A 22,372-nucleotide genomic window follows, 5' to 3' on the forward strand; every position below is an offset into this window, starting at 1 on the left:
AGTGACATGCATCACTTCTGCATGTCAAGGGGGTGGGACAATGTGGGAGAGCTGTGTGACTGAGAAGAGGAGATGCCTGGCTTCGCCACTGGCCTTGGACAAGTCTTTCTGGGCATCCTTTTCCTATCCAGCATCCTATCCAGATAAATGCCTCCCTCTCTGGCCACACCTGTGCACAAAGGGGATAAAACTGTGCTAATAGAGGTGAAAGGGTTTTGTCAACTTGCAAAGGAACTATTGCAGTTAGGGGAGAGACACTGTAGTAGAGAGAATGGCTCAATCACAAGCCACTTGCAAGCATCTCAGAGGTCAGGCAAAAGAAAGTTTTTCTATCCTAGGAAGGAGCAAACAAGCTAGAAAGGGGAAGAGTAGGCAATTGGTATTAATGGGTAGTATGATTGGATAGTTGATCAGGGGACGACTTTCATTGCAGTAGGCTGATTCTCAGGAGGGGATATAAGGAGGAATGGCTCCTTGTTCTTTAGCCCGAAGGATGGGTCAAGATTCAGGGGTTGGGGAGGGGGAAGAGTCTGACTGAGGTTTAGTCCAGTTAAATTAGTGGACATTTAGTACAGATTGGTCAGTGGAGACAAACTGCCCAGCTAATCACTTAGGAGACAAAGAATGGGAGTTTGGAGGGTCTGTGTCTGGCCTTGTCATAGAAAAACAAGGGGTTCATCTACGAGTCTTATCCAAGTTTGTGGGGAATGGGGTTCTTTGCAGTCAGCCATTTCTTGAACACAAAAGGGCAAGGCTCACGTAAAGCTCAGCATTGTCAACCAAATACTGAGGATTGTACAAAATGACTGTAACTACAGAAACATAAGAAAGAATAACAATTGATGGCAATAGTTAACTTTCACTTCCGTGGTCTATTGTTAATACATCATAATGCTAAGTATTAGACAGGGTATGCATCTAAGACAATTACATCACATACAGGACAATAAATCTGAGTTATGAAATAATAATGAATTACATTCCAATATTATCCATAAAGTTCCTGGCATTTGGGATTTTCATTCAAATAAAAATATAATTTCAGCCCACTTGTGGATAAGACTAGGTTAAAGTCTTTTTGATTCAACATAGATGTTTTTAGTTTACAATTTTTAATGTTTAAAAATTGTTTCCAACTGAATACATATTAAACCAGCTCAAGCTAATTATAGCTTAAAGAAATGATGTCTTGTACTTAGATTTCAGAGAGTTCATTATTTAAACTTATGTTTTATTGTATTTTATGAACTCATTGTTCAAGTCATTAAAATCAGTTATTACTTATGCTCAGCAGGTTCATTTCAATTCTCAGTATTTAAGCTGTTTTCACAGTTAAAATACCAAAAAGCCTTATTCAACATTCTGCACCAACAGCAGGAAAAACATTTTCATAATTGAAGTAACTTTCAATTTATGTACACAAAACACATTCAAGATCGAGGAAATACCCCTGACCCATCCTGTGTATCATGAATAGAGGCATTTTCTCTTCCCACACAGAGTGACAAAGAGGAAAGAAATTTCACACAGATGGTATTTGGAGTATGGGTGGTAGAAACAGGAGAATGGTCTTAATGGCCAACAATTATCAGCCACTTCGAAGATAATCTCTACCTTACCTGTGCTTCTAAAATCCCCTTCCCTGCACATACTTCACCCAAGCAGCAGAGTCCTTTCAGGTTGCTGTGAATATTTGGTCTATTGCACATTTCACAGGGGAAAGGAAGCCAGTGCCGAGGTCCTGGGATACACACTAGGGATTAACTAGTGACTAGTGTCCATGGAGTGCCAGGTACAAGCTACGACCCACTCGCGTCTCTCCTGCCCACATGTGAATCCCACATGATAAGCCAGTGGGAAGTAAAGAGGCCTCCCCCACGTAAAAACAAAACAAAACGCAACCAACCAACCCAAAACACCTGTCCAACATGATCTTCCTCTGGCTTAATTATGTGAAGTGTTGGATAGAATTTGTTTTAACCTAATGGAGTTTTGATTGGATAGTGACATCACTGGCAGGTGCTATTTCCCACCCTTGCCAAAGTCTGCTTGTTAAAGATAAGTGCTGTGAATTTAATGTATGCTATACCCTGTGGAGTCTGATTGAAAATAAAAGCCAGTATCTATTTAAGAATTGTAATATGAGATTCTTTTCCAAAGAGACAGGCGAAGATCTTCAGGACAGACGGTAATAAGATCTCACACGTAGCCACGAGAAGTGTCATCAACTTATCACAAAATTACCTACTAGCCCCTTTAACCTCAATATGACTAAAAGAGCTTCTTGGTTGGATGGCTAACTTTAATAGGAAGCCTGTCCACATTTGCCCTTTAGGGAATTCATATTCTCTATGAACAAATTCAAGGATGAACCTATTTAATGTGCTCATTAGCACAATACAAAGATTAATTAAGCAATAATCTCTGTAACACTGCTCAACAGTGGTTAACAGGTTTGCTAGTTCCTGAAGCTCAACCCATGGTGGCGAATGTTCTAGGCCACTGGTTAACCACAGTAACAGTTTAACAAAGCTTAGTGCTGCCTTCATTTGCCCTTGATGATTTGGAACAGTCGTAATGAACTTATAAATATTATGCATGAGAAAGCAGTGCAGATGGAAAGAATTGGCATTCATCCATGGCGGGGGGGGACTGAGGGCAAGATTGGAGATAACCAATCCCTTGTCCCTTGTCTTGCAGGGACAAGATTGCTGCCACAAGTGTGAAAACCGTATTATAGCTTCCATTTTAAAATAGTTGTATCGTTATTTTTAATAATTTTGTCTATTTTTCCCCCCATCACTACAGATGAAACTTAAACTAACATAGAAAAATACTGCAAAGAACTGACGTCTGGGAATTAGAGAGTGAAAATGAATGAGGCCTAAGAAAACTTGATTACCTGTATTTACACGTTAATATGAAAAGAAAGCTACATTAAAAGGATGACAGTTTTAAGTGAACTTAACTAGAACCTGACCAATCCTAATGATTCTATCACACAACTCCTGTTCTTACGTAAAGGAATAAATCCAAAGGAACACATATCCATAAATTTTATGACCCAGTAGACCAATTTCACTTGTTCCACAACTGCATTCAGTTAACATTTGAGTGTTTACTGGGGTTTGAAGGTAAACTGAAGCATGTTAAAAATCTTAAAAGTTTATTTGAGCAAAAAGGTTGGGACTGGGCAGGGTCGCACCAGAAGTAGCTAACGAGCATCCCCACCGGGCCAAGGCTTTTCTAAAGGGATGGAAGCAAAGTAAGGAAATTGATTTGATCAGCTCAAGCCTAAGTGCTTGCCTTATTCGGGAAAGACTCGTTGGCTGTTTGTGCTTGGTTGTCCTTAGGTTTTGATTTCTTAACCTTGAGGCATTTTAGGCTTAGGTTTTGGTTTGCTTAGAAAGGCTACTAAGGCATTAGAACCACCTTGGTCTAATGGCTTCCTTGTCTAATTAATTTAGTACTATGTTCAAGTGACAAGGAATTCACAGTGCTGGAATGAGATAGATACTAAAATGTTCATTCACAAATGGTTTCTGGGCAGGGGGTGGGGGGGGGGGGCGCCTGGGTGGCTCAGTCGGTTGAGCATTCGACTTTGGCTCAGGTCATGATCTCATGGTTCATGAGTTAGAACCCCACATCGGGCTCTGTGCTGGCAGTGCAGAGCCTGCTTGGGATTCTCTCTCTCTCTCTCTCTCTCTCTCTCTCTGCCCCTTGCTTGTTCTCTCTCACGTACTCTCTCTCTCTCAAAAATAAGATGAAAAAAATAAAAAATAAATACAAATAAAAATGGTTTCTACACAGTCTGGGAAACAAGCTGGACACATACATATCCAGCCAACTAGAATGTAACAAAGAAGTGACATAATAGAGACCATAATAATACAATGGACAGTGGAGGCTGCTATGATAGACAAAAATCAAAGTGCAGAGAGGAGAGAACATTTAATTTGGAATGGGAAACATTTCATCAAAGAAGTGGCATTTGAGTTGTCTTCGAAGGATACAGATTTAATATGTAATAAAGGGGGAATTGGAGTGAGAAGCAGGCAGATGGTATTCAAGGCAGAAGACACAACACTCAGTATTTATTAAGAAACTACTTATGTGTCTGACACTGTGCTGAACCGGGGCAGGGGGTGGGGTGGATTGTCTTCAACCCTTTTAGGATCCCTGGCTGAGTCCAAAAATTCACCTGACAGATGAATGGGAGAAAAGCATTCACATTTATTTCATATAAATTTTGTGTGCCATAGGAGCCTTCATAAGAAAATAAAGACCCAAAGAAACAGTTAAACTTGAGTGTTTTTTGGTAGGTTTGATGAAGACGGGAAGTTGTGGAAACGTAAGACAGGACAAAAAGGATAGGAGCTGAATGTAATAAACTGGGGGAATCTTTGCACGACCTGTTTCTTTCTTCTCCGCCTTCCTCCATCTTGAAAACAAGGAGGGATAACTCTCACCCAAGGGTCTTATGATGTATTTCAAAAGAAAGGGAGGAGGGAAGGTCTGGTGTTTTTCAAATTCGTTCGCTTTAAAACGTTCAGTACATCAGGATGCCTGAGTGGCTCAGCCGGTCAAGCATCTGACTCTGGATTTGGCTCAGGTCAGCGTCCCGCAGGTTCGTGGGTTTGAGCCCCACGTGGTGCTCTGTGCCCTGACTGCATGGAACCTACTTGGGCTTCTCCCTCTCTTCCTCTCTCTCTGCCCCTCTCCCCCTCTCATGCTCTCTCCGTCTACCTCAAATTAAATAAATAAACTTAAAAAAATATTCAATACATCAGGGCCCTGTTTTGGGGTCATGTGTTCGGAACCCTGTTAGTGTCCTACATTTGGCCTGCAAAGATAGGTAAGACACAATATCCAAGATTCTGAGTCTCACAGAAGTTGAATAAGCACATAGAGCCATGGAGATCTATTGGGTATAAGAAGAAAGATAAATCATGAGGGGAGGGAGATATGTCCAAAGGTAAGTTGGGTTGAGATTGCGAAGGGTGTTCACAGGCCAAGCGCTTTGTTTGGACTGTGTTCCATAGAAAACATGAAGCATTCACAGAATTTTTGAAGTGGAGGAGTGACAGAGAAAGTCCTGAAAATTTAAAACAACCTACAACCCAGCTCTCTTACTTTATAGATTGAGAAAATGACACTCAGAGAGGTTAAGTGGTTTGCTTAAGTTTATATTACTTGACAGAGGCAGGATCCCAGCTAGAAACCAGGTCAATCATGTCTGTATTTTGGGATAATTTAGAAAGATTATTCTGGTCGCAGTGTGGAGAATGGATTAAGAAGGTAGGGCTGAGGGAGAGTGTTCTGAATAACAACCAGCAGCCAGGAAAATGTTGAATGGTCCAAATCAAGAAATGATGAGATCTAGGACTTAGTATTAATGGGTATTTTTGTTAGTTTCTAAAGTTAATATGCATTAAAATCAGAATCGTTCTTCTGTGTCTCCCTCTCTCTCTGCCCCTCCCCCGTTCATGCTCTGTCTCTCTCTGTCCGAAAAATAAATAAACGTTGAAAAAAAAAAAAATTAAAATCAGAATCGTTCTTCTTAATTATTTTCTTATAATTATCCTGAGGTCATAAATAAGGCATAATTCCCCATTGCCTGCTTACAAGTGCTAAGAAGGTGTCCTATACATGTCGTAGAGACTTTTGCCCCAATTTCTTGGTTATGCAAGAATGAACAACCATTGGGCTTGATGAAAGGAGCACAGAGCTCATTGAGGGGCTCAAACTCATGAACCACAAGAAACATGACCTGAGCAAAAGTCAGACGTTTAACCGACTGAGCTACCCAGGCCCCCCAAGGATTGTTGATTTTTTTCTTTTTAATGTTTATTTTTGAGACAGAGTGCAAGTGGGGGAGGGGCAGCGAGGAGAGGACAGAGGATCGGAATTGGGCTCCGCACTGACAGCAGAGAGCCCAATGTGGGGCACAAACTCACGAACCACGAGATCATGACCAGAGCTGACATTGGGCACTCAAAGACTGAGCCACCCAGGCGTCCTGTTGTTTTTTTTCTTTCTTGAAAAACACCAGCAATTAGTTTATTTATCTTTTCTATTGTCTGTTATAGGCTCTATTTCACTGATTTCTGATCCGATCTTTGTTATTTCCTTTTTCCCCCAACTTTGGCTTTTGTGCTTTTTCTAGTTCCTTGATGTGTAAAGTTAGGTTTGTTTTGTTTTGTTTTAGTTTTTTTTAATGTTGATTTATTTTTGAGAGAGAGAAAGAGAGACACACACAGAGCATGAGCAGGGGAGGGGCAGAGAGAGAGACACAGAATCCAAAGCAGGCTCCAGGCTCTGAGCTGTCATCACAGAGCCTGACATGGGGCTTGAACCCATGAACCGTGAGATCATGACCTGAGCTGTAGTTGGACACTTAACCGACTGAGCCACCCAGGTGCCCCTAAAGTTAGGTTTTTATCTGAAATCTTTCTTGTTTGTTAGTGTAAGTATTTATCTTTATGAACAAGAGCTGCTTCGTTGCATCCCATAGTTTTGGTATGTTGTGTTTTCACTTCATCTCAAGGTATTTTTAAATTTCTCTTTTGATTTTTTTTTTTGTCTCTTGTGCAGTAATACGTTGTTTAATCTTCACATACTTTGAATTTCTTCTTGTAATTGATTTTTAGAGTCATACCATTGTGATCAGAAAATATGCTTGATATGATTTTAATTTTAAGTTTATTAAGACTTATTTTGTGGCCTAACATGATTTATTCTGGTGAATGTTCCATGTGTGCTTGAAAAAAATACGTATTCTGTTGCATGTGAATGGAATGCTCTGTATATATCTGTTAAGTCCATCTGGTCCAACATGTCACTTAAGATAAGTATTTTCTCATTGATTTTCTGTCCAGATGATCTATCCATTGATGAAAGGGGGGGGGGGGGGATTAAAGTCTTTTACTATTATTGTATTGTTGCCTATGTCTCCCCTTCAGGTCTGTTACTATTTGTATATAGGTGTATATAGGTGTCAGTTGCAAATATTTATATATGTGATATCTTTTTGTTGGATTAAATTCTTTATCATTATATAATGACCTTCTGTGAGTCTTAGGACAGTCTTTGTCTTCAAGTCTATTTTGCCTGATAAGTATAGCTACCCCAGCTTTCTTTTGTTTTCCATTTGCATGGAATATCTTTCACTCTTTCACTTGACAGTATATGTGTCCATATATCTGAAATAAGTTTCTTACAGGAAGCATATAAATGGGCCTTGTTTATTTTTTATCCATGCAGCCGCTCTGCCTTTTGACTGGAGAATTTAGTCCATTTACATTTAATTATTTATAGGTATGCATTTATTGCCATTTTGTTAATTGACATCAGCTGTTTTGTTACTCTTTGGTTCTTTCTTCTTGGTCTCTTCTTTGTGATTTGATGATTTTTTTTGTAGCGGTATGCTTAGATTCCTTTCCTTTTCCCTTTTGTGTTAAGTTTTTGCTTTGTGGTTACTATGAGGCTTACAGAAAACAACTTATATTTATAATAGTCTATTTAAGTTGATAACAACTTAAGTTTGAACTGTTTCTAAAGCTCTACATTTTAACTCCTCCCCCCCACTAAATTTTGTTTTGATGTCACTATTTACATCTCTTTATTTTGTATATGCATTAATAAATCATTATAGTTGTATATACTACATAGTATATATTATAGTATATAGTTTTGCCTTGTAATCTTCATACTAGCTTTATAAGTGATTAGCCCATCACCTTTACAACATTATGTTGTTCTGAATTTTACTATAGGTTTACTATAGGTTTACTTTTCCAATGAGACTTTACTTTCAAATGTTTTCCTGTTACTAATAAGTACATTTTCGTATCAGCAGATATGGGGAGGGGCTGAGAGAGAGAATTGTAAGCAGGCTCTATGTCCAGTGCAGAGCCTGATGTGGGCTCAATCCCATGACTGTGGGATCATGACCTGAGCTGAAATCAAAAGTCAGACACTCAACCTACTGAGCCACCCAGGCACCAAACATAAAATGTTACTTTAATTTCAGGTGTACGACATAGAACTTCAACTTCTCTATTATGCTATGCTCACTACAAGTGTAGTACCATCTGTCACCATATAATGCTATTCTATCACTCACTATATTCCCTGTGTTGTGCCTTTTATTCCTGTGATTTGTTCATTACTGTGGAAGTCTATATCTACCACTCCCCTTTACCCATTTTGCCCAACTCCCTACCCACTCCCCTCTGGCAACCATCAGTTCTCTATATTTACAGGTCTGATCTTGCTTTTTGTTTGCTTATTTTTTTTTTTTAATTTCCTTATGAGTGAAATTATTTGGTCTTTTTCAGTCTGATTTATTTCACTTATCATAATACCCTCTAGGTCCATCCATGTTGTTGCAGATAGCATGATCTCATCCTTTTTTCATGAATGAGAAATATTCCTCTGTGTGTGTGTGTGTGTGTGTGTGTGTGTGTGTGTGTGTGTGTATCTTCCTTATCCATTCACCTATCAGTAGACACTTAGGTTATATCCATATGTTGGCTATCATAAATAATGCTGCAGTAAACATAGGGGTGCATCTGTCTTTTTGACTTGGTGTTTGTGTTTTCTTTGGGTAAATTACTGGATAATATGGTATTTCTATTATTAATTTTCTGAGGAACCTCCATACTGTTTTCCACAGTGGCTACCTCAATTTTCATCCCCACCAACAGTGCATGAGGGTTCCCTTTTCTCCACATCCTCACCAACACCTGTTATTTCTTACCTTATTTTAGCCATTTGACAGGTGTGAGGTGCTATCTCATTGTGGTTTTGGTTTGCATTTCCCTAATGATTAGTAATGTACATCATTTCAAATTTCTGTTGGTCATCTGTATATTGTCTTTGGGAAAATTCAGGTCCTTTGCCATTTTTAAATCAGGTTTGCTGTTCTTTTCTTTTTGTTTTGATTTGTTTTTGGTGTTGAGTTATATAAGTTCTTTGTATATTTTAGATACTAACCCTTTAGTGGATATACCATTTGCAAATATAATAGGTTGTCTTTTTGTTTTGTTGATGGTTTCCTTCACTGTGCATTTAATAGTTTAGTTTTGCTTTGTTTCCCTTGCCCAAGGAGATATAGCTGGAAAAATGTTGCTACAGCTGATATCAGAAATTACTGTTTATTTTCTTTTCTAGGAATTTTCTGGTTTCAGGTCTCAAATTTAGGTCTTTAGTTCATTTTGAGTTTATTTTTGCGTATGTTTAAGAAAGCGGTCCAGTCTCATTCTTTTGCATATGGCTGTCCAGTTTTCCCAGCACCATTTACTGAAGAGACAGTCTTTCCCCAGTGTATACCTTGCCTCTTTTGTTATAGAATAATTGACCATATAAATTGTGGGTTTATTTCTGGGATGTTTATTCTGTCCTATTGCTCATGTGTCTGTTTTTGTTCCAGCACTGTACTGTTTTTTTAATAAGTTTTATATTTTAATTCCAGTGTAGTTAACATACAGTGTTATTAGTGCCATGTGTAAGGACCAATACTACTTTGATGACTCCAGTTTTGTAATATATCTTGAAATCTGGAATTGTGGTACCCTTAGCATTATTCTTCTTTCTCAAGATTGCTTTGGCTATTTGGGGTCTTTTGTGGTTCCATACAATTTTAGGAGTATTTGTTCTAGGTCAGTGAAAAATGCGGTTGGTGTTTTGATAGGGATTGCACCGAAGTTGTAGATTGCTTTGCATAGTATGGATATTTTAACAATATTATCCCAATCCGTGGGCATATATGTATTTCCATTTACTTGTGCCCTATAATTTTTTTTCAGCAATGTTTTGTAATTTTCAGGGCGCAGGTATTTCACTTCTTTGGTCACGTCTATTCCTAGGTATTGGTTTTGGTGCAATTGAAAATGAAATTGTTTCCTTAATTTCTCTTTCTGCTACTTCATTATTTTTTTTAAGTTTATTTATTTTGAGAGACACAGAATGCTAGTGAGAGAGAGGAAGAGAGAGAAAGAGAGAGAGAGAGAGGGAGAGAGAGAATTCTAAGCAGGCTGCACATTCCACAGAGAGCCCCAATGTAGGGCTCAAACTCACAATGACATCAGGACCTGAGTCGAAATCAACAGTCAGAACCTTAACCAACTGAGCCACCCAGGTGTTCCAATAATTTCTTCTTTTTATTTTTTAAAATATTTATTTATTTTTGAAGAGAGAGAGAGGGGCACAGTGCAAGCTGGGAAGGGGTAGAGAGAGAGGGAGACACAGAATCCAAAGCAGGCTCCAGGCTCTGAGCCATCAGCACAGAGCCTGATGTGGGGCTCGAACTCACAGCCAAGAGATCATGACCTGAGCTGAAGTCAGACGCCGACTGAGCCACCCAGGTGCCCCAGGTGTCCCAATAACTTCTATAAATGCTTGGTAGAATTCAGCTGCGATTCCATCTGGTTCTGAACTTTTATGTTTTACTAGTGATTTGATTACCGATTCTATGTCATTACTAGTAATTGATCTGTGCAGATTTTCTATTTATTCCTGATTAAGTTTTGAAAGATTATATGTTTCCAGGAATTTATCCATTGCTTCTAAGTTGTCCATTTTCATAGTATTCTCTTATAATGCTTTGTATTTCTGTGGTGTCCATTTGTCCTTCTCCTCTCTTATTTCTGATTTTATTTATTTGGATCCTTTCACTTTTTCCTTAATGAGTCTGGCGAAGGGTTTGTCAATTTTGCTTATCTTTCCAAAGAACTAGTTCTTGGTTTAATTGATTTTTTTTTCTATTTTTTAAATCTGTTACTTATATCTATTCTTATCTTTATTACCCTTTCTTCTCCCACCTTGGCCTTGGTTTCCTTTTTTAGTTCCTTTAGGTGTAGGGTTAGATTGCTTATTTGAGCTTTTTCTTGTTTCTTAACATAGGCTCATTTTGCTATATATTTTTCTTTTCTTTATTTTTTATTTTGTACTCTGTAAAAAATTTTATTTTATGAATATAATTTATTGTCAAATTGGCTTACATAAAACACCCACTATTCACCCCAACAAGTGCCCTCCTCAATGCCCATCACCCATTTTCCTCTATCCTCTGCTCCCCCCATCAACCCTCAGTTTGTTCTCTGTATTTAAGAGTCTCTTGTGGTTTGCCTCCCTCCCTCTCTGTTTGTAACTATTTTCCCCCTTCTCCCATGGCCTTCTGTTAAGTTTCTCAAGATTCACATATGAGTGAAAACATATGATATCTGTCCTTCTCTGACTGACTTATTTCACTCAGCATAATACTTTCCAGTTCCATCCACGTTGTTGCAAATGGCATGATTTCATTCTTACTCATTACCAAGTAGTATTCCATTGTATGTATAAACCACATCTTCTTTATCCATTCATCAGCTGATGGACATTTAGGCTCTTTCCATCATTTGGCTGTTGTTGAAAGTGCTGCTATAAACATTGGGGTACATGTGCCCCTATGCATCAGCACTCCTGTATCCCTTGGGTAAATTCCTAGTAGTGCAATTGCTGGATCATAGAGTAGTTACGTTTTTAATTTTTTGAGGAACCTCCACACTGTTTTCCAGAGCGGCTGCACCACTTGCATTCCCACCAACAGTGCAAGAGGGTTCCTGTTTCTCCACATCCTTACCAGCATCTGTTGTTTTCTGAGTTAATTTTAGCCACTCTGACCGGTGTGAGGTGGTATCTCAGTGTGGCTTTGATTTGTATTTCCCTGATGATGAGTGATGTTGAGCATCTTTTCGTGTGTCTGTTGGCCATCTGGATGTCTTCTTTGGAGAAGTGTCTATTCATGTCTTCTGCCCATTCGTGTCTTCTGCCCTGGTGTGTTTTGGTAAGTTCTTTACAGATTTTGGATACTAACCTTTTATCTGATATGTCCTTTGGAAATATCTTCTCCCATTCCTGTGGTTGCCTTTTACTTTTGTTGATTGTTTCCTTTGCAGTGCAGAAGCTTTTTATATTGATGAGGTCCCAATAGTTCATTTTCGCTTTCAATTCCCTTGCCTTTGGAGATATGTAGAGTAAGAAATTGCTGCAGCTGAGGTCAAAGGGGTTTTTGCCTGCTTTCTCCTTTAGGGTTTTGATGGTTTCCTGTCTCACATTTAGGTCTTTCATCCATTTTGGGTTTATTTTTGTGTATGGTGCAAGATAGTGTCTAGATTCATTCTTGTGCATGTTGCTGTCCAGTTCTCCCAGCACCATTTGCTAAAGAGACTGTCTTTTTTCCATTGGATGCTCTTTCCTGCTTTGTCAAAGATTAGCTGGCCATACATTTGTGGGTCAAATTCTGGGTTTTCTCTTCTATTCCACTGGTCTGTGTGTCTGTTTTTGTGCCAATAACATACTGTCTTGGTGATTACAGCTTTGTAGTAGAGGCTAAAGTCTGGGATTGTGATGCCTCCTGCTTTGGTTTTCTTCTTCAATATTGCTTTGGCTATTTGGGGTCTTTTGTGGTTCCATACAAATTTTAGAAATGTTTGTTCTGCCTTTGAGAAGAATGCTGGTGCAATTTTGATTGGGACTGCATTGACTGTGAGATTGCTTTGGGTAGTGTTGACATTTTAACAATATTTATTCTTCCAATCCATGAGCATGGAATGTTTTTCCATTTGTGTCTTCTTCAATTTCTTTCATCAGCTTTCTATAGTTTTCAGCATACAGGTATTTACATCTTTGGTTAGGTTTATTCCTAGATATTTTATAGTTCTTGATGCAATTGCAAATGGGATCAGTTTCTTTATTTCTCTTTCTGTTGCTTCATTATTGGTGTGTAAAAATGCAACCAATTTCTGTACATTGATTTTGTACCCTGCGACTTTGCTGAATTCATGTATCAGTTCTAGGAGTCTTTTGGTAGAGTCTTTCGGGTTTTTCATGTAGAGTATCATGTTGTCTGCAAAAAGTGAAAGTTTGACTTCTTTTTTTTTGTGCCAATTTTGATGCCTTTGATTTCATTTTGTTGTCTGATTGCTGATGCTAGAACTTCCACATGATGTTAAACAACAGTGGTGAGAGTGGACATCCCTGTAATATTCCTTATCTCAGAGGGAAAGCTCTCAGTTTTTCCCCATTGAGGATGATATTAGCTGTGGGATTTTAATATATGACTTTTATGATGTTTAAGTATGATCCTTCTATCCCGACTTTCTTGAGGGTTTTTATTAAGAAAGGTTGTTGTATTTTGTCAAATGCTTTTTCTGCATCTATTGACAGGATCGTATGGTTATTATCCTTTCTTTTATTAATGTGATGGATCAAACTGATTCATTTGTGAATATTGAACCAGCTCTGCAGCCAGCCCGGGAATGACTCCCACTTTATCATGGTGAATAATTCTTTTTATATGCTGTTGAATTCGATTTGCTAGTATCTTGTTAAGAATTTTTGCATCCATGTTCATCGGGGATATTGGCCTGTAGTTCTTTTTTGTGGGGTCTCTGGTTTAGGAATCAAGGTAATGCTGGCTTCATAGAATGAGTCTGGAAGTTTTCCTTCCATTTCTATTTTTTGGAACAGCTTGAGAAGGATAGGTATTAACTCTGCTCTAAATATCTGGTACAATTCCCCAGGGAAGCCATCTGGTGCAGAACTCTTATTTGTTGGGAAATTTTTGATAACTGATTAAATTTCTTCACTAGTTATGGGTCTGTTCAAATTTTCTATTTCTTCCCATTTGAGTTTTGGTAGTGTGAAGGTGTCTAGGAATTTGTCCATTTCTTCCAGGTTGTCCAGTTTGTTGGCATATAATTTTTCATAGTATTCCCTGATGATTGCTTATATTTCTGAGGGATTGGCTGTGATAAATCTGCTTTCATTCATGATTTTATCTATTTGGGTTGTCTCTTTTCTTTTTGATAAGTCTGGCTAGGGGGTTATCAATTTATTTTTTCAGAAAACCAACTCTTAGTTTTATTGATCTTTTCTGTTGTTTTTTTTTTTAATTCTATATTGTTTATTTCTGCTCCGATCTTTATTATTTCTCTTCTTCTGCTGGGTTTGGTGTTTCTTGTTGTTCTACTTCTAGTTCCTTTAGGTGTGCTCTTAGATTTTGTATTTGAGATTTTTCTTGTTTCTTGAGATAGGTCTGGATTGCAATGTATTTTCCTCTCAGGACTGCCTTTGCTGCATCTCAAAGGGTTTGGATTGTTGTGTTTTCATTTTCATGTGTTTCCATATATTTTTAAATTTCTTCTTTAATTGTCTAGTGACCCATTCATTCTTTAGTAGGATGTTCTTTAACCTCCATGCTTTTGGAGGTTTTCCAGACTTTTTCCTGCGGTTGATGTCAAGTTTCATAGCATTGTGATCTGAAAGTGTGCATGGTATGATCCCAATTCTTTTATATTTATTGAGGGCTGTTTTGTGACCAGTACGTGATCTATCTTGGAGAATGTTCCATGTGCACTCGAGAAGAATGTATATTCTGGTGCTTTAGGATGAAAAGTTCTAAATATATCTGTCAAGTCCATCTGGTCCAGTGTATCATTCAGGTTCATTGTTTCTTTATTGATTTTCTGTCTAGATGTTCTATCCATGCCTGTAACTGGAGTATTAAAGTCTCCTGCAATTACCACATTCTTACCAATAGCATTGTTTATGTTTGTGATTAGTTGTATATGTTTGGGTGCTCTCGAATTGGGTGCATAGACATTTATAATTGTTAGCTCTTCCTGATGGATAGACCCCATCATTATGATATAATGTCCTTCTTCATCTCTTGTTACAGTCTTTAATTTAAAATCTAGTTTGTCTGATATAAGTATGGCTACTCCAGCTTTCTTTTGACTTCCAGTAGCATGATAGTTCTCCATCCCCTTACTTTCAATCTGAAGGTGTCCTCAGGTCTAAAATGAGTCTCTTGTAGACAGAAAATACATGGTTTTTTTGTTTGTTTGTTTTGTTTTTTTTTTATCCATTCTGATACCCTATGTCTTTTGGTTGGAGCATTTAGTCCATTTACATTCAGTGTTATTATTGAAATATATGGGTTTAGAGTCATTGTGTTATCTGTAAGTTTCATGCTTGTAGTGAGGTCTCTGGTCCTTTGTGGTCTTTGCAACACTCACAGAATCCCTCTTAGGATCTCTTGTAGGGTTAGTTTAGTGGTGATGAATTCCTTCAGTTTCTGTTTGGGAAAACTTTTCTCTCTCCTTCTATTCTGAATGACAGGCTTGCTGGATAAAGGATTATTGGCTGAACATTTTTCCTATTCACACATTGAAAATTTCCTGCCACTCCTTTGTGACCTGCCAAGTTTCAGGAAATAGATCTGGTACTACCCTTGTCTACCCTTGTAGGTTAAGGCCTGTTGATTCCCTAGCTGCTTTCAGAATTCTCTTTGTATTTTGCCAGTTTCACTATATGTCATGCAGAAGATTGATTCAAGTTACATCTGAAGGGAGTTCTCTGTGCCTCTGGGATTTCAATGTCTGTTTCCTTTCCCAGATTGGGGAAGTTCTCAGCTATGATTTGTTCAAGCATACCTTTGGCCCCTTTCTCTCTCTTCTTCTTCTTCTGGAACTCCTGTGATACAGATGTTGTTCCATTTCATTGAATCACTTAGTTCTCTAATTCTCCCCTTGTGATCCAGAATTTTTTAAATCTTTTTCTCAGCTTCCTCTTTTTCCATAATTTTGTCTTCTATTTAACCAATTCTCCCCTCTGCCTTTTCAATTCTCACTGTCACTGCCTCTAGTTTATTTTGCACCTCACTTACAACATTTTTTAATGCATCATGACTATTTTTTAGTTCCTTGATCTCTGCAGCAATAGATTCTCTGCTGTCTTCTATGCTTTAAGTCTAGCAATTAATCTTATGACTATTGTCCTAAATTCTTGTTCAGTTATATTGTTTATATCTGTTTTGAGCAATCCTTTAGCTGTCATTTCTTTCTGGAATTTCTTTTGAGGAAAATTCTTCTATTCTATTTTGTCATTTTGGCTAGTTTTCTGTTTTGTGCCCTGCACCTGCAAGCACTACTGTATTAAAGAGGGCTCATACACTGTCCAGGGCCTGGCCCTTCAGGAGATGTTTTTTGGAGAGAGTTACTTGCTCTCTCTTGTTGTGACTTTGGTTATTTTCTCTCTCTACTCATGGTGATGTTTTGAACCCTCCACTAGATGTGCTTTGATTTGTTCATTGAAGTAGCCCTGGAAAGGAAAACAAACAAAAAACAAACAGAAAACCAAAAGCATGCAAACACACAAACCAAAAAAACACCAAAAACGAAAAAAAAACCCTAGAAACACCAGCTACAAGTAAACAACAGGGTGGAGGCGGTGCTGATGGAAGGGGCCTTATCCCAAACAAAGAGAGAAACGACAGGGGCAGCGGGGAGGGAAAGAAAAAATAAAAATTGACCAGATGGAGAAACTATATGGCTTAATCCAGAGAGAGAGGAGGATAAAGAAGGAGGTGTGGAACGTGTATTAAGAGAATGGATTAAATATGTCTGTTTAAACAAACCAAAAACCAGAGTAACCAGACTAGAGGAGAGAAAAGATAAGAGGAGAAATGGAAGGGAGAATATATCTATATAACAAGAATTGTCCTAGAATCCAGGCAATGCACCAGCGCTGGTCTCTAGGAGGGGCTGTCTGGTTCCACAGTGTCTACCCTGTCCCAGTAGATACACAGTTACGTGTGCGGAGGGGTGTGGCTTGGTGTAGGCTGGTCCCGCCTCCACTGTGAGCCCCGTGGACTGATCCCTGAGGCCCCACCTTGGTGGTGGTGGGGAGAAAAATGGTGATACCCCGGTCTCTCCTCCACGGACCGGGTGTCCCCAGTCTGTTCCAGCCGTCCTCACCGTGCCATGGGCGCAAACGAGGCAGTTTGTCTCACTCCACTGATGCCCGTGCCCTGGCTCTTGGCTAGGATTCAAACTCCTGGTACTGGGGGAGTGCTACCCTACTCCCCTCGATATGTGGTTGCTGGCTGGTGGACACGCAGGCTTTGGCCTGTCCCACAGACTCCAGGGAGGGGATCGCTTCCCCCCACTGTGGATTGTGCCCCTGACCTCGCCACGGAGCCTGGGGCTGGGTCCCTTCCTCCCCAGGTGCGCGATCCAGACAGCTGGCCCCAGTTGTGAGAAAGACCCTCAGTTAGAGATTGGATCTTTCTCCATCCCAGTCCATGGTTTTTCTCTTGTCCAGATACAGTCCTATGCTTCCCCAGCCTCTGTTTCTCTTCCCTTTGTGTCTCTGCAGAAGGGGATCCCTCCCCTCCACTCATTTTATCTCTCCCAGTTCACAATCACTCACCTATGGCCTGTCAGGTTGTCCTGGTGGGTCCCTGAAGTATGACTCTTTTCCTCCCAGACTCTTGGAGTTCAAAGTCCTTTAGTTTCAACACTGCTTTGTTTGAGAGATGAGGGAACTTCGATCCCCCTACTTCTCCACCATGTTGGTACTTCCTATATTTTTCTTTTAGAACTGCTTTCACTGTATACCAAAGATTGTGGACCATTATGCTTTCACTTCCATCAGTCTCCATGTGTTTTTTAATTTCTTTGATTGCTCTATTGATCCATTGGTTGTTTAATTATGTTGGTTAGCCTCCATGTTTGTGTTTTTTCAAATTTGTTTTTCTGTGATCGATTTCTAGTTTCATACCATTGTGATTGGAAAAGATATGTGGTACAATCTTAAATTTACTGAGGCACGTTTTACATGTGATCTATTCTGGAAAATGTTCCATGTGTATTTGAAAAGAAAATCTATTCTGTAGTTTTTGGATGAAATGCTCTTTATATATCTGTTATGTCCATCTGGTCTAATGTTTTGTTCAAAGATACTGTTCCCTTATAGATAAGTTGCCTGGATGATACATCTATTGGTGTGAGTGGGGTGTTCAATCCTTTACTATTATTTTATTACCATCAAGTTTCCTCTTTATCTCTGTTAATATTTGCTTTATGTTTTTAGGTCCTCCAATGTTGGGTGCATAGATATTTACAATTGTTATACACTCTTGTTGGACTGACCCCTTTATCATTGTGTAATGTCATTCTTTGTCTCTTACTACCATCTTTCTTTTAAAGTCTATTTTGTCTGGTTGATACCTTGGCTTTCTCCCCCCCACTTCCATTTGCATGGTAAATGCTTCTCCATCCCTTCACTTCCTGTCTGTATGTGACTTACTTGTGAGGTGCCTCTCTTATAGGCAACATATAAATGAGTCTTTTTTTTTTCTTTTTTTAAAAATATTCCTCTATCCTGTATCTTTTAATTGTACCATTTAGGCCATTTACAGTTAAGGTAATTATTGATAAGCATGTACTTATTGCCATTTTGTTACTTGTTTTCTGGTTGTTTTTGTAGTTTTTCTTTTTTTCTTCTCTTGCTTTTTGTGATTGAGTTTCTGCAGTGTTAAGTTTGACTTTCTTTTTAATTTTCTTGTGTATCTGTTAGATTTTGGGTTTGTGGTTACCATGAGGTTCATATATAACATCCTAAGTATACAGCAGCCTATATTAAGTTGATGATCATTTAAATTTTTTTTTTTTAATGTTTATTTATTTTTGAGACAGAGAGAGACAGAGCATGAACGGGGGAGGGGCAGAGAGAGAGGGAGACACAGAATCGGAAACAGGCTCCAGGCTCTGAGCCATCAGCCCAGAGCCTGACGCGGGGCTCGAACTCACGGACCGCGAGATCGTGACTTGGCTGAAGTCGGACGCTTAACCGACTGCGCCACCCAGGCGCCCCAAGTTGATGATCATTTAAATTCAGAAACATTCTAAAAAAAAAAATCAAGAAACTTCTTTTAAATTCTCCACATTTTGTATGTATGCTGTCATATTTTACCTTTCTATTAACATTTTTTTGTCTGGTTATGGTTCTTCCTTCTCCACTTAAACAACTGTCTTTAACAATTCTTGTATGTCTGAACTAGGGTGATTAACTCCTTTATTTTTTGTCTGAAAAACTCTTAATCTCTCCTTCAAATCTGAATAATAATCTTGCCATGTATTTTTGGTTGTAGGTTTTTTTCCTTTCATTACTTTTAATATATCATGCCCCTCCCTGCAAAGTTTTTGCTGAAAAAAAAATCAGCTGATAGCCTTATAGGGTTTCCCCTGTACATAATTTTTTGTTTCTCTCTTGCTGCTTTTAAAATTCTCTTATCTTTAACTTTTGACATTTTAATTATTATGTGTTGTGCTGTGGACTTTGAGTTCATCTTGTTTGGAACTCTGAACCTGGATATCTATTGTTTTCCCTAGGTTAGAGAGTTTTTTGTTTGCTTGTTTTTTTTCTATTATTTCCTTAAGTTTTCTGCCCCTTTCTTTCTCTTCTTCTTTTGAGACCCCTGTAATGCAAATGTTGGCTTGATGTTGTCCAAGAGATCCCTTAACCTTTCCTCATTTTTAAAATACTTTTTTCGTTTTGCTGTTCAGCTGGGGTATTTCCATTACCCTGTCTTTCAGATCACTGATACGTTCTTTTGCATCTGCTGATCTGTTGATTCCCTCTAGTGTATTTTTATTTCATTTGTTGTATTCTTCAACTCTGGTTCTTTTTTATATTTTCTATCTCTATCAAAGGTCTGAGTTTTTCTCCTCTCTCTAGCTTGATGAGCAACTTGATGATCATCACTTTCAATTCTTTATTAGGCATGTAATCTTTGTTTTCTTTCATTCTTCTTCTGAGGTACTGTCTTGCTCATTGTTTTGGAGCATATTCCTCTGTCTCCCCATTTTGCTTGACTTTCTGTGTTTTTCTATGGGTTAGGTAGAATAGCTACTTCTCTTAAACTTGAAGGAATGGTCTTGTGTATGGGGGTCCCCTGTGTAGACTGTGCTTGGTGACTTGTGCTGGCTGGCTGGACCTTGTGGGCATCGTGGATCAGTGGTCTCAGGGGTCTTGCATTGGGTGCCCTGTCAGGACAGCTAAAGCTAAAGTGGGTGCAAGCCTCTGTGGTCTGTGGGATCTCCATGCAAAATGTGCCCTGGCAGGACAGCTGAAGCTGAAGTGTTTGCAAACCAGGTTGTCCCAGGACTCTCCACAGTGAGGGTAAAGTGGCAGGACAGCTGAAACTGAATTGGGTGCATACCAGGGTGTCCCAGGGTGCTCATTCAGGGAGTGTGCTTGCCATGTAACTGCAGCAGAGGCAGTTGCAGGTGGAGGGTGTGCCAGAGTGCTCCACGTAGGGAGTGTGCTCTTGCCGGTGGCTGAAACTGGTGCAGGTATGGGCCAGGGGTTCCCAGGGATGCTGTGCAGGGGGAACCCTGGCAAGGCAGCTGGTTCTAAACCAGAGGTCACTTGGGAGCACTCTACACCAGAGGTACCCTAGCAAGTTGTCTGAAAGTCCAGTGGTGTGGGTCTGGAGTACTCCTGTGTCACCTTGGCACAAAGACTGGAGCTGTAATAAGCACTAACCAGGGGTGTCCCAGGGTGCATGGCCCTGTAGCTAGCTGCCTTGCTGGGATGGCTGAAGCTGCTGATAGCTAAGGGCCTGGGGCTCCCTGGTTAGGGTGCCTGGACTTTACACTGGTCTGTGCTTTTGACGTGGAGATACTGCATACATTGTGTCTGTCAGTTCATCACCTCCAGAAAGATGTCCAGAGGCTCCCTTACCATTTGGCGGGGTTCGAGGACTGGCTCTTCTATATGCTGTTTCTAAACCATATTTTTTTGTTTTGTTTTTCTTGCCTAAGGAGAGGGGAATCTGTTCCAGGTCCTTCAGTACTTTCCTTCCCCACTGCCGTTCACTGCATCAGGGATGGGGGGTGGGGTTCCCTTCCTTACCCTGTCCCCATCTCTCTTGCTGTTCTCTTTCACTGTTCTTTTCTTGTGCAGAAGCTGTTCAGCTGGCCCTCTGGTCTTATTTAGGAGTAACTGCCCTGTACACAGGTGTAATTTGGTGAGTTCAGGATCTTTCGATGTCACCATCTTGGGTCAGAACCCCCCTGCTGGGTAGAATATTCTTATATTGCTTGACAGTTTTTGTTGTTGTTGTTGTTGTTACTTTGAATATATTGCACCAATCTCTTCTGGCCTACAAAATTCCTGCTGGAAAATCTGCTTTAGACTTACATGGGTTCCTTATACATGTTTTTCTTCTTTTGAGACTCTTTCCTTGTCTTTAACTTTTGACACTAATTATAATGTGTCTCAGTGTGGGTCTCTTTGGGTTCCTTTTTGGAACTCTCTGGGACTTCTGAATCTGTATGTCTGTTTCCTTCCCCAGGATAGGGAAATTTTCAGTCATCATTTCTTCAAAAAAAGTCTTCTTTCTCTCTTCTCCTCTGGGACTCCTACAGTATGAATGTTGGTCTCCTTAACATCCCATAGTTCCTAAAGCTATCTTAATTTTTTCTTTTTGCTGCTCTTATTGGATGAGTTTTACTGCCCCTTGATCCTTTCTTCTCCATCTATTCCACTTTTGAACCCCTCTATTGTATTTTTTTTTAGTTCAGTTATTGTATTCTTCAGCTCTGTGACTTCTGTTTGCTACTTTCCTATATTTTCTATCTCCTTGTTGAAATTTTCCATTTTTGGTCCATTCTTCTCCTGAGCTCAGTATCTTTATGACCATTGTTTTGAACTCTATCAGAGGGAAATCACTTACCTCCATTTCCTTAAATTCTCCTTCTGAGGGTTTAACTTGTTCTTTCATTGGGAACATATTCTTCTGTTCCTTCATTTTCCTTGACTTTCTATGTTGGTTTCTATGCACAGATAAAAGTCACTCCCTCCCCACCTTGAAGGATTGGTCTTGTGTAGATGAAACCTACTGTTCAACCCTGCCCTAGCTCGATTCTCTCAAACATTTGTGACTTGCCAAGCAGCCTACTTTGTTTTTAGTGGTTCCCAGTAATTGAGGGTATTCTAAGATCTACCAGAGTCCCAAATGGGGAGATTTTAGCAGCACTTAGATTTAGGCTGATTGGGAACCAGACTCTAAGGCCACAGCTCTTAAAGAATGTAAATATACCTCTTTCTGGAGAAGACTGGGAGATCAGGTTTTCTGTCTCCTCCCTCTGCACTGATCCGTGGTGGTGGTGGTGGTGGTGGCGGGCAGCCAGGTAAGAACTGTTTCTTTGCTAGTCTCTTGAACCTGTAAACACAAGCCTCTTGGCCACCAAAACCAGGCTGTAAATGGATGTCCTTTGGGCAGCAGTCACAAAAGTCAGGGCACTAGATATGTACACAAGCTGTACTCAGAGATACCCACCAGTTGGAGCAAGTGAAAGGTAGAGGGCACATGTGGCAACCACAGGTCTCCATCCCCAGAAAACACCGAAGTTGGCCCCAAGACATGCAACAAACCCAAGGCTTGTCCCTTAGGTTGAAGTTCCAAGACAAGCAAATATGCCTCTTGCACAGAAAGACTTGGCATGTGTTTCAGACTGCTGTCTCTGCACAGTGC

This window comes from Puma concolor, chromosome A1 (genome assembly GCF_028749965.1).
Source record: "Puma concolor isolate L17-30 chromosome A1, mPumCon1.1.hap2, whole genome shotgun sequence".
NCBI lineage: Eukaryota > Metazoa > Chordata > Mammalia > Carnivora > Felidae > Puma > Puma concolor.